The 12768-nt window shown below is 45.1% G+C and overlaps 1 non-coding gene across 1 annotated transcript; it reads left to right on the top strand.

The window, feature by feature from the left end:
- Positions 1 to 202: 202 nt before the first annotated feature.
- On the top strand, positions 203 to 274 carry TRNAW-CCA. The gene has a single exon. It is a non-coding gene; the product is annotated as a tRNA-Trp (tRNA).
- Positions 275 to 12768: the final 12494 nt, after the last annotated feature.

The following is a 12768-nucleotide window of genomic DNA, read 5'->3' as shown; positions in this document are numbered from 1 at the left end:
CTTAACCTGCTGAGCCATGGCCACGCCCTTCTGAAGGGCTGTAAATTGCAATGGTGCACTGAGCCGGAGCAGTTCTGTAACAAAGACGCTGGGTCCTGAATCCTGATCAGGGGCGAGGCAGCCACGCACGTGCTGCATAAGACGTCCTGGCAAGTGTAATTAAGATAGTAGATTAATAATTATTAGAGCACATTAGCACACCGGATCCGTGGCGCAATGGTAGCGCGTCTGACTCCAGATCAGAAGGTTGCGTGTTCGATTCACGTCGGGTTCAATACCCCCCGATCCTAATCCGGTTCCTTTTTTTTTATTTTGGCCCTCCTTTTCCTCTTATTAATTTCCTGGCCTACCATGCAAGTTTAGCTGTGGAACTGTCATCATCCACGGGTTCCTTATCTGCATATAAGTGGCGCTGCTCATTTCCAGTTCACCCCCTCTTTGTCATTTTCTTCTCTTGGACAAAATACCATTTCTAAGCATTAACCATAAGAAATTTTTGATCTTCGGTGGGATATTAAGCTTCCATATGTGTCAATAAGGCACCACGGCTGTTGATATAGAATGTGGCATTGCTATCGAGGGGCACTCTTAAGATTGTGTTGCATTTTGTATGCTACGTTATACTACTTGGTGCTCCTACTAATACACAGTTCTGCGTTGTGTCACGGCAATTCTATTTGACACTTAGTGTGTCAAGATGTCGATCAAACACTAACATTTACGCGTGCCTCGGCCGGCCCATTCCCAGTTTAGCTGGTTTTTGTGTGTGTTTTTCCTCTTCTTCCCGTTTTTGGTTTCCTTCCTGTTTTCAGTTGGTCATTTTCTTTCTTTGTTTTCTACCTTTCATTTTTCTAATGCAAATTTCACTTTTCTACTTCCTTTCTTTGATTTATGTTTCACACTGCATTTTGGACTTGAACTTTAACTTCACACTATATGAAACATGTATGCATAACTTTTCAAAAACACTGAATTTTCTAGAAAATATCAAATCATTTTTAATGCATGAATATTTTTTGTATTTTTTGCGATGTATAGTTAGTTACATACTCCCTCCATCCCAAAATAAGTGACTCAACTTTATACTAACTTTGTACTAGAGTTAGTACAAAATCGAATCACTTAATTTGGAATGTGGGGAGTACATATGAACCTTTTCTAACTCCATGGTTTTTTGAAAAATATGTAAAGTTTTAAATACGTGAATATAATTGTTTTTGTATATACAAACATTTTCAAATAATTACGAACTTCTATATGTACATAGGTGACATTTATAATTTATGTGATATATTTTAATATTCAAAGTTACTCTAACAATATTTTAATAATATGTTTTTGAAAAATACTTTTTACAAAAATGAGAAACATAACAAATTAATAAAATAGTAATCTCATCTGGGCCGTGATAGTGAGCTGGACCACATAGGAGGTTTATCGTGTCACTCATTCTTTCTTTTGTTTTTTGTTTCCTTCCCGTTTTCAGTTGGTCCTTTTATTTTCCTTTTCTTCCTTTATTTCTCATTTTTATGCAAATTTCACCTTTTTTTCCTTCTTTTCTTTGATTTATGTTTTTACTTCATTTTGGAATTGAACATTGTTTCACACTATGAACATATTCATACATGTTTGAACAACTTTTTAAAACTTTGATTTTTCTTAGACACACATAATTTTTTTTAATGCATGGATATATTTTTTGTATATATTTGAGAAACATGTGATGTATGTTTATTTATATACGTACAATATTTTCCTAAATCTATGATTTTTTCAAAAAATATGTAAACTTTTTAATATGTGAATATAATATTGTGTATACACAAACATTTTCACTACATTATGAACATTTATATGCACATAGGTGGCCTTTTATAATTTAGTAATGATTTTTATTATATTCAAAGTTACTCTAACAATATTTTAATAAAATGATTTTGAAACAAATAATTACATAAATGAGAAATTGAATAGATTAATAAAAGAGTGATGTCATTTGGGTCATGCTAGTGAGTTGACCCACATAGGAGGTCTCTCATGTCACTCTGCTCTTTCACCTTCGAGCCTCCTAAATCCATTATGTGTTGCATTTTTGCTAGACTAACCACGAGACAATGACCACATCCTCCAGCACGTGTAAATTCGAATTCCATGCTTATTATATGGTCGTTAGGGACAAGCTTCAAGGGTTGTAAATTGTTTCTTGGTTTGAGACTGCTCATCATGTATGTCGCGCAATGAAGAAATAGTGAAATGTAATCCCCCTTGGCTGACGACTTTAATCTAGTTAGAGAAGCATAAGATAAAATAATGGTGTAGTGAAACCCCATCGGGCCTATTTGAAGGAAATATGCCCTGAGGCAATAATAAAGTTATTATTGATTTCCTCATATCATGATAAATGTTTATTATTCATACTAGAATTGTATTAACCGGAAACTTAGTACATGTGTGAATACATAGACAAACAGAGTGTCACTAGTATGCCTCTACTTGACTAGCTCATTAATCAAAGATGGTTAAGTTTCCTAACCATAGACCTGAGTTGTCATTTGATTAATGGGATCACATCATTAGGAGAATGATGTGATTGACTTGACCCATTCCGTTAGCTTAGCACTTGATCGTTTAGTTTACTGCTATTGCTTTCTTCATGACTTATACATGTTCCTATGACTATGAGATTATGCAACTCCCGATTACCGAAGGAACACTTTGTGTGCTACCAAACGTCACAACGTAACTGGGTGATTATAAAGGTGCTCTACAGGTGTCTCCGATGGTACTTGTTGAGTTGGCATAGATCAAGATTAGGATTTGTCACTCCGATTGTCGCAGAGGTATCTCTGGGCCCTCTCGGTAATGCACATCACTATAAGCCTTGCAAGCAATGCAACTAATGAGTTAGTTGCGGGATGATGTATTACGGAACGAGTAAAGAGACTTGCCGGTAATGAGATTGAACTATGTATTGAGATACCGATGATCGAATCTCGGGCAAGTAACATACCGATGACAAAGGGAACAACGTATGTTGTTATGCGGTTTGACCGATAAAAATCTTCGTAGAATATGTGGGATCCAATATGAGCATCCAGATTCTGCTATTGGTTATTGACTAGAGACGTCTCTCGGTCATGTCTACATAGTTCTTGAACACGTAGGGTCTGCATGCTTAAAGTTCGGTGACGATCGGTATTATGAGTTTATGTGATTTGATGTACCGAAGGTAGTTCGGAGTCTCGGATGAGATCGAGGATATGACGAGGAGTCTCGAAATGGTCAAGACGTAAAGATCGATATATTAGACGACTATATTCGGACATCGGGAAAGGTTCCGAGTGATTCGGGTATTTTTCGGAGTACCGAGGAGTTACAGGCATACTAGAAGAAGTATTGGGCCTCAATGGGCCAAGTGGTGGAAGAGAGGAGGCAGGGCGCGCGGCCCCCCTAGCCCAAATCTAATTGGGCTAGGGGGCCGGGCCCCTTTGCTCCTTTTCCTCCCTCTCCTTCCTTCTCCCCTTCCCCTTCCTTTCCTCCTCCTAGTAGGAGTAGGAAAGGGGAGTCCTACTCCTACTAGGAGGAGGACTCCTCCTGGCGCGCCCTAGGAGGGTCGGCCGGCCTCCCCCCTTGCTCCTTTATATACGGGGGCAGGGGGCACCCTAGAACACACAAGTTGATCTGTTGATCTCTCCCAGCCGTGTGCGATACCCCCCTCCACCATAATCCACCTCGATCATATTGTAGCGGTGCTTAGGCGAAGCCCTGCATCGGTAGCAACATCATCACCGTCATCACGCCGTCGTGCTGACGGAACTCTCTTGTGAAGCTATGCTGGATCGGAGTTTGTGGGAGGTCATTGAGCCGAACGTGTGCTGAACTTGGAGGTGCCGTACGTTCGGTACTTGGATCAGTCGGATCATGAAGACATACGACTACATCAACCGCGTTGTGCTAATGCTTCCGCTTTCGGTCTATGAGGGTACATGGACACACACTCCCCTCTCGTTGCTATGCATCACCATGATCCTGTGTGTGCGTAGGATTTTTTTGAAATTACTACGTTCCCCAACACTATTCTCTTTAACTAATGAATCGAAATTGGTGCTTGCTTGATATTTCTATCTCTAATAGATGTTATACTTGGGGAAATAACCAAAATAATCCTACTTTCACTGATAGGGTATTTTCCTCGGTTGATTGGGATTATCATTTCCCCCTTTCTTCTCTCAAAGAACTTCCCAAGATATTGACTCTCTGAGGGTAACCTCCCTAAAGCCTTTCAGATTTGATAAATGGTGGTCCCCCCCAACGTTTTTCCTTGTATTCATAAAACTTGGGGCATCCCTTGTACATGCTCATGTCCCATTGACACCTAGTAATTCTATCTAGACACTTGAGAAAGGGGGGGAATCAAAGGTTGGGGTATTTAGAGGCTTTTCATCGGAAAACTACAAAACCTCTTGAAATAATATGACATCATGGATGTATTTGCTGAACAAAATTGCATCTCTGATGCTAAAAAGTGTTGAGGCATATCTCTCTCAAGGTAGTTTTGGTGATTGATGACAACATGTTTGCGGACTAATCATGTCCTTTGAGTAGTTCACAGATTCATCCCTGGCACGAGACGTTTTCTTCCCTTCGGAGTGTCATTCAAGACGGTGTAGCTCTTTCGTTTCTCTCTCGGTGGACTAGTTGCATAGAGGGCACCGTACTATCAAGAGGGGGTCCGCTGGGGTATTGCATGGGTGGAATCAACACGTACACATCAGCTTCTCACCCTCCGAGCTCTTCCACTTCATAGAAGAGATCTCTCCTCTTTTCTATGTCCTGTCTGGGTTTCAGCGGTAGTACCGCGCAACCCAGCGGTAGTACCGTTGAGGAGCCACAAGCGGCAGTACCGCTCCGCAACCGTAGTACCGCCGGTGACTCCACAGCAGTAGTACCGCTGGGGTGCCTGGCACCACCGCCTCGTCCTCAGCCTCTTTGGAGAGATCCTCTCTCTCTTATGTGTCCCAGCGGTAGTACCGCACTACCAGCGGTAGTACCGCCGAAGGGTCACAAGCGGCAGTACCGCTCCACAGCGGTAGTACTGCCCGTGACCCCGCTGTCGTAGTACCGTTGGGCTGTCTGGCTCCTACCGCCTCGACTCGAGGGCTCTTTTTCTCGCGTCGGGTTTTGCGACACTAGTTGCGGTTGTAGAGGCGGTAGTACCGTTTCAGGAGCGGTAGTACCGCCCTTACCACCGCGGTAGTACCGCGCTGGGTCCTATTCCCTACTAGTCTTCTCTGCACGGCAGTACCGCTGGCTGGAGCGGCAGTACCGCTGACCTAGCGGTAGTACCGCCCCCTCTTAGCGGTAGTACCACCCTGTGTGGGGCTGGTTGGTGGGGGCAATGGTTGGATTGTTGCCCCCACTATAAAAGGGGGTCCCCTTCTTCCTTTTGACCTACCTCTTCCCCCTCAAGCTTCATTAATGCTCAAGCTCCATTAAATGCTCCAAGCTCCATTTTCACCCGATCTATCTCTCTAGCCAATCAAACTTGTTGATTTGCTCGGGAGTGGTTGAGAAGGCCCCGATCTACACTTCCACCAAGGGATTTTCGATTCCCCCACTCATCCCTAGCGGATCTTGTTACTCTTGGGTGTTTGAGCATACTAGACGGTTGAGGTCACCACGGAGCCATAGTCCATTGTGGTGAAGCTTCGTGGTTCTGTTGGGAGCCTCCGATTAAGTTGTGGAGATTGCCCCAACCTTGTTTGTAAAGGTTCGGTCGCCGCCTTCAAGGGCACCAATAGTGGAATCACGACATCTCGCATTGTGTGAGGGCGTGAGGAGAATACGGTGGCCCTAGTGGCTTCTTGGGGAGCATTGTGCCTCCACACCGCTCTAACGGAGACGTACTTCCCCTCAAAAGGAAGGAACTTCGGTAACACATCCTCGTCTTCACCGGATCCACTCTTGGTTATCTCTTACCTTTACTTGTGCAAGCTCTTTAGTGTTACTTCTCTTGCTTGCTTGTATGCTTGTTGTTATTGCATCATATAGGTTGCTCACCTAGTTGCACATCTAGACAACCTACTTTGATGCAAAGTTTAATTTGATAAATAAAAGTTAAAAATTGGTAGTTGCCTATTCACCCCCCCCCTCTAGTCAACCTTATCGATCCTTTCAATTGGTATCAGAGCCTCGTCTGTTTATTAAGGACTTTACCGTCCAAAGAGTATGGTTGATACCGTAGACTGTGTGGAGGAACACTCCGGTGTGAATCCGATCTCGTCTACGGGCGATGGGGGAACCTCGGTCTCTCGTGAGGAGTTCAATGTGGCCTTAGAGACATTGAAGACCTCCATGACGACTGAGGTTGAAAGCATGTTTACTAAATTTCTTGAGGGGCTTAAACTATCCACCGCACCGTTGAAATTGGGTGACCCCACCGACAAGGTGACGGATGTTATCCCCGACAAGGGGGAAGCTAGTAGTGAAAAGGCTCCTTCTTCTAGTGGTAAAAATGGCACCGACATCTTTGCTCATGTGGAACCACCACTTGTTTATGGTGGACCGGTTCCTTCTACTCATTTGAATCATGCCGGCCCTCCCCCTAAGATTGTGAAAAATGAGGACTTTGATTCCTGGGTTTACCGCTTTAAACGTCATTTAAATCATGTGAACACTAACCTTTGTAGAATCATTGAAGAAGGTTTCTATCCGCATGATCCAAGCAACTTCACTCCTCGAGAAGCCGCGGATAATCAATTCAATGAGAATGCTCTCTTCATCATTCAAGATGCAATTCCACCCGAAGACCTACCTCATCTTCGTCCCTTCGCCTTGGCCAAAGATGCATGGCATTGTGTTGTCTCTCTCTACCGGGGAAGCGCAAGCATTCAACGCTCCAACTATGAAGTGGTGCAAGATGAGGCCAATGAGTTTGCCATGAAAGAAGATGAAGAACCTCGTGAGCATTATCGAAGAGTAACCAAACTTGCGATCTCACTACGAGATCACGGGAGCAAGGACACGGATGACAATTGGATCAAGCGCAAATTCCTCAAGGCAATGATGCCCTACCACAAGGCCATGTCCTCCATCATTCGTCAAAGACCGGACTTCCACACTTTGACCTCAAGCGAAGTGTTGGATGAGTTTGTGGCCATGAACATTTTGGACAAGACCGCCAACAATGCGGTGCTCCGTTCTCAACGGGCAAAGAAGCCTAACCTTGCATTGAAGGCCAAGCTCACCGTTGAAGAAGAAGAAGAGGAAGAAGAGGAGAGCAACCCCGAAGATACGAAGTATGCGTATCATGAACACATGGCACTTGCTTCAAGGCAATTTTGGAGCAAGAAAAACTCGAGGCCAAACTTTAGCAAAAACAACTCAAGTGGCACGAAGAGCAAGCAACGTGTAAGGACTTGCTACAATTGCGGCAATGTGAGTCATTTTGTTGCGGAATGCCCGTATGAGAAGAGGGAAGACAATGGTGGCAAGCTCATCCGAAAGGACAAGGCCAAGTCGTTCCCCAACGAGAGCAACTTCACCAAGAAGACTCCTCCCAAGGCATTGGTGGTACAAGAAGAGTACAATGAGGATGATGACGATGATGAAGGTGATGAGTCGGTTGCCATGGCCTCCGTTGCCATTGCGACGACTTCACGGGTGTCTCTCTTAGACTCACCCAATGAGAGCATCACCACCAAGTGCCTCATGGCTAAAGCCACCAACAAGGTAACCCCCAACATCAAAACTACCATCATTAATCATCCTTCTCTGATGGATAGAATTAATGAACTTGAGGGAGCTAATGTGGAGGCTAATGAGTTTGAGGCCTTTATGGGCAAACTCAAGGGAAAATCCAAGAAGCACTTTGTTGCTCTCTTGGAACAACTTGGTGAAGCCAATGACATGATCGAGGCTCACGAAGACACCACCACTAAGATGGAAGGGCATAGTCGTGACTATGCCGATGAGATTTCGGATCTTTCCAATGCTCTTGAGGAAGAGTGTGGTCTTCGTTTGGCTCTTGAGGAGTCACATAACGTTGATCATGCTAAGTTAAAGAAAGATTATGATCATGTCCTCATAGTTTCTCATGTGCTAAACTCCGAGAAGGCCGAACTTGAGGTTGATCTTGCTAGACTCAAAGAGGAGTTTGATCTACTTGACAAGGCTCACAAGGTCTTGAAGGGTGCTCATGCTAGCCTCAAAGAGTCTCATGATCAACTTCAAGTAAAGCTAACCAAGGAAAAAGCCACTTTCCCTCGTATGATGTTAATTGATAATGCAAATGCTACTAACCCGTGTTGTGAGCATGTGCATCTCGTTGAGGAGAACGCTAAGCTAAAGGGGAAACTTGAGAGAGGTCTTGCGACTTGCATACAAGGCAAGAAGAACCTCAACGATCTCTTGATCAACCAAAAGGGAGTTGTGGCCAAGGAAGGGGTTGGGTACGTGCCCGACTCCAAGAACAAGAAGAAGAATGACAAGACAAAACGACCTCCTCCTCTCATGAAACCTTTGTGAAGGAGGGAGAGAGTGCCTCCGAGGAGAAGAAGAAGAACAATGCAAAGGGTGGCAATGTCAAGAAGGGCAATGTCACCCCTCCCAACAAAGCCGGCGATTTTAATCCTTCTTATGTGTTATGTCGTGCTAGTGATGGGCATGTTTATGCCAAATTTGTTGGTTCTCTTCATGAATACATTGAATGGTCTATTTGGGTTCCAAAGACCCTTGTTACTAACATCAAAGGACCCATTACAAAATGGGCACCTAAAACCAAGCATTGATCTCTTGTATGTGTTTTCTTCTGGTGGGGGATCATGGTTGCTCAATAGCGGAGCTACAAATCATATGACCGGAAGCAAGGACTTGGTGGTGGACGTGCACAAGGTTCCATCTATGCCCACCAATGTCGAGTGGGGTGACGCCTCATCTTCTAAGGTATTGGGACTTGGCAAGGTGGTCATCTCTCATGATCTCATGATCGAGAAGGTCATGCTTGTTGAGTCCCTTGCATACAATTTACTTTCCGTTCGTCAACTTGCAATCATGGGCTTTGCCACTTTCTTTGATATCGATACCGTGGCCCTCTTGTGGAGCAAGACTCTTAAAGTAGCCTTTGTTGGGCATGTCGAGAATGGTCTATATGTGATTAACTTTTCGGAGCGATCCATTAAGACCGCGACGTGCCTAATGGCTAAAATTGATGTGGGATGGCTTTGGCATCGCCATTTAGCCCATGTCAATATGAGATATTTGCAAAGTCTCCTCAAGGGGGACCATGTCCGTGGACTAACGAATGTTAGTTTTGCTAAAGATCGTGCTTGCAGTGCTTGTATCAAAGGAAAGCTACATGAGAAGGCTCACCCTCCCACGACTATCATTTATTCAAAGAGGCCTTTGGAGCTCCTTCACATGGATCTCTTTGGGCCTCCATCCTTCGATAGTCTTGGAAGTAGGAAGTATTGCTTGGTGATTGTGGATGACTACTCAAGGTACACGTGGGTGTATTTCTTCAAGAGGAAGAGCGAGACCCAACAAACCGTCATTGACTTTGCAAATGAAGCACAACATCAACACAATGCAAAGATCTTGACAATAAGAAGTGACAACGGCACCGAGTTCAAGAAATACACCTTGGATGAGTTTCTTAGTGATGAGGGAATCAAGCATCAATATTCCGCACCCTACACCCCTCAACAAAACGGTGTTGCGGAGAGGAAGAACCGGACGTTGATGGATGCGGCAAGGACCATGATGGAGGAGTTCAAGTCTCCGTACAACTTTTGGGCCAAAGCCATCAACACCGCGTGTCATGCATCCAATCGGCTCTACCTCCGCAAGGGCTTGAACAAGACTCCATATGAGATACTCACCGGTAACAAGCCCAACCTTAAGTACTTCCGGGTATTCGGGTGTAAGTGTTTCATTCTCAAGAAAGGTGTTCGGTTGTCTAAATTTGAGGCTAGAGCCTATGAGGGCATATTTGTTGGTTATGCTACAAACTCTCATGCTTACCATGTCCTCAATAAATCCACGGGACTTATTGAGGAGACGTGTAACGTGGAGTTTGATGAGAATAACGACTCCCAAGTGGAGCAAAGTGGCACTTGTGATGTAGGTGATGAAATTCCTCCCCAAGCCATAAGAAGAATGGGTGTTGGCTTTATCCTACCCATTGAGGAACCCCTTGTGGCCGAAGGAGAAGGACAAAGCTCCACTCAAGTGGAGCCATCACCAACCCAAGGCCCACACGCTTCTGAAGAACAACATGAAGGCCCTCATCCTCAAGAACATGACCAAGGGCAAGATCACGCTCAAGACGGTGTTGACCCATCAAGTGATTCCCAAGGTCAAGTTCTCTCCTCCGAGCAAGTTCAAGAACAAGAACAAGCCCAAGACGACGCTCAAGATGATCAAGTGACCACTCCTCGTCTCTCCCCCGAGGAGGAATTAGAGCGTTGTGCCGCCAAGGTTGCTTCCAAGCTCTCCACCAAGGATCATCTCATGACGAATGTGCTTGGAAGCTTAAGAAAGGGGGTAAGCACTCGTAGACAATTAGCAAATTATTGTGAGCATCACGCGTTTATCTCTTGTGTGGAACCCCACAAGGTCTATGAGGCGCTAGAAGATCTGGATTGGCTCAATGCCATGCATGAAGAACTCAACAACTTCGAGCGCAACAAAGTGTGGAGATTGGTGCCAAGACCGACCGGGAATCACAATGTCATTGGAACCAAGTGGATATTTAAGAACAAGCAAGATGCCCATGGGATTATCATTCGCAACAAGGCTCGTTTGGTAGCACAAGGCTACTCCCAAGTCGAGGGTATCGACTACGGTGAAACCTTTGCTCCCGTTGCTCGTCTTGAATCCATTCGCATGTTGATTGCATATGCTTCTCATCATAACTTTAAGTTACAACAAATGGATGTGAAGAGTGCTTTTCTTAATGGTCCTATTAATGAATTGGTTTACGTCAAGCAACCCCCCAGGTTCGAGGATCCCTACTTTCCCGATCATGTGTATCAACTCGATAAGGCACTCTATGGCCTTAAACAAGCCCCACGTGCGTGGTATGACCACCTTACCGAGTTGTTACAAGACCATGGTTTTGAAGTTGGGCTAATCGACCCCACTCCTTTTACTAAGAAGGTCAAAGGGGAGTTGTTTGTGTGCCAATTATATGTTGATGATATTATCTTTGATTCACCTAACAAAGCTTTCAATGAAGAATTTGCCGCTCTCATGACCTCAAAGTTCGAGATGTCTTCCATGGGAGAGTTGAAGTTCTTTCTAGGGTTCAAAGTGAAGCAAAGAAGAGAAGGAACCTTCATCAATCAATCCAAATACACTCAAGACATGCTCAAGAGATTCAAGCTAAGTGACGTCAAGCCGGCTTCCACTCCAATGCCCACCAAGTGCCAACTTGACTAAGATCCCAATGGTAAAGTGGTGGATCAAAAGGTATATCGCTCCATGATTGGATCCTTGCTTTATCTTTGTGCATCTAGACCGGATATCATGTTGAGTGTGGGAATTTGTGCACGGTTTCAAGCCTCACCTAAGGAAAGTCACTATGTGGCGATCAAACGAATCTTTCGATATTTGGCTCATACCCCAAACTTTGGCTTATGGTACCCAAGAGGATCAAACTTCAAGCTTGTAGGGTACTCGGATTCCGATTGGGCGGGAGACAAAGTGGATAGGAAGTCCACTTCCGGAGGGTGCCAATTCCTTGGTTGCTCTTTGGTAAGTTGGTCTTCCAAAAAGCAAAGTTGTGTGTCTCTCTCGTCCACCGAGGTAGAGTATGTTGCAGTCGGTAGTTGTTGTGCACAACTCCTATGGATGAGGCAAACTTTAAAGGACTACGGTGTCACTTGTGACGAAGTGCCTCTTTGGTGTGACAATGAAAGTGCCATCAAGATCTCTCTCAACCCGGTGCAACACTTCAAGACGAAGCATATTGAGATTCGGTATCACTTCATCCGGGATCACATTAGGCAAGGAGAGATCGAGCTCAGCTATGTCAACACTCATGACAACCTTGCAGATATCTTCACGAAGCCCTTGGATGAAGCAAGATTTCGCGAGTTATGGCATGAGCTAAATATCATTGATTCGAGCAATGTGGCTTGAACCCTTGCACACCCCACCACGCTCAATTTGTTGTCTACTTTAGGTGTAGGCATGGACATAGGGGGAGTGTTGTTCTCTCAATGAACTCTCCCTCCCCCCATTATGCATAAATTGAATCAAGTCTTTCACTTTAGCCATTGTTGATGGTACTTGTGTTTCAAAGACGAGTTTTGGTCATGGGCCCAAGGTTAGAATCTTCGCGGCGCCATACCTCTTGACTCAAACATAGGTGGCCTCGGCCACCGCCCTTTGTTGAAGAGGTGTGTCTTGGTCATTTGCTGGTGTGCTCTCTTTTCTTGCCATTTTGTCCTCGAGCTAAGCCATGTTGTTCGGTTGCCGTGGCGTACTGGGCTGTACTACCGCTGGTGGTGCGCGGTAGTACCGCTTATAAGCGGTACTACCACCCCCCAGCGCGGTACTACCGCTGAGGGACGGGACCAGGGGGTTATATCGGGGCAGGGGGAGGTTTCTTCTCCCCCATACTCATTTGCTTCGCCCCCTCTTTCCTCTTCCTCTCTCCAGCCTCCTCTCGCCATGGGAGGGCTCTGGCGGATCTCCGTCTCCGGGGCGTCCCTCTCCATTTCCTTCGGTGGAGTCGATCCCCACCTCGTTCTCTTGCCATGGATG

Source organism: Triticum dicoccoides, chromosome 6A, assembly GCF_002162155.2.
Source record: "Triticum dicoccoides isolate Atlit2015 ecotype Zavitan chromosome 6A, WEW_v2.0, whole genome shotgun sequence".
NCBI classification, from domain to species: Eukaryota; Viridiplantae; Streptophyta; class Magnoliopsida; order Poales; family Poaceae; genus Triticum; species Triticum dicoccoides.
Note: the sequence above shows the minus strand (reverse complement) of the source record. Positions and strands in the feature narration are given on the sequence as shown.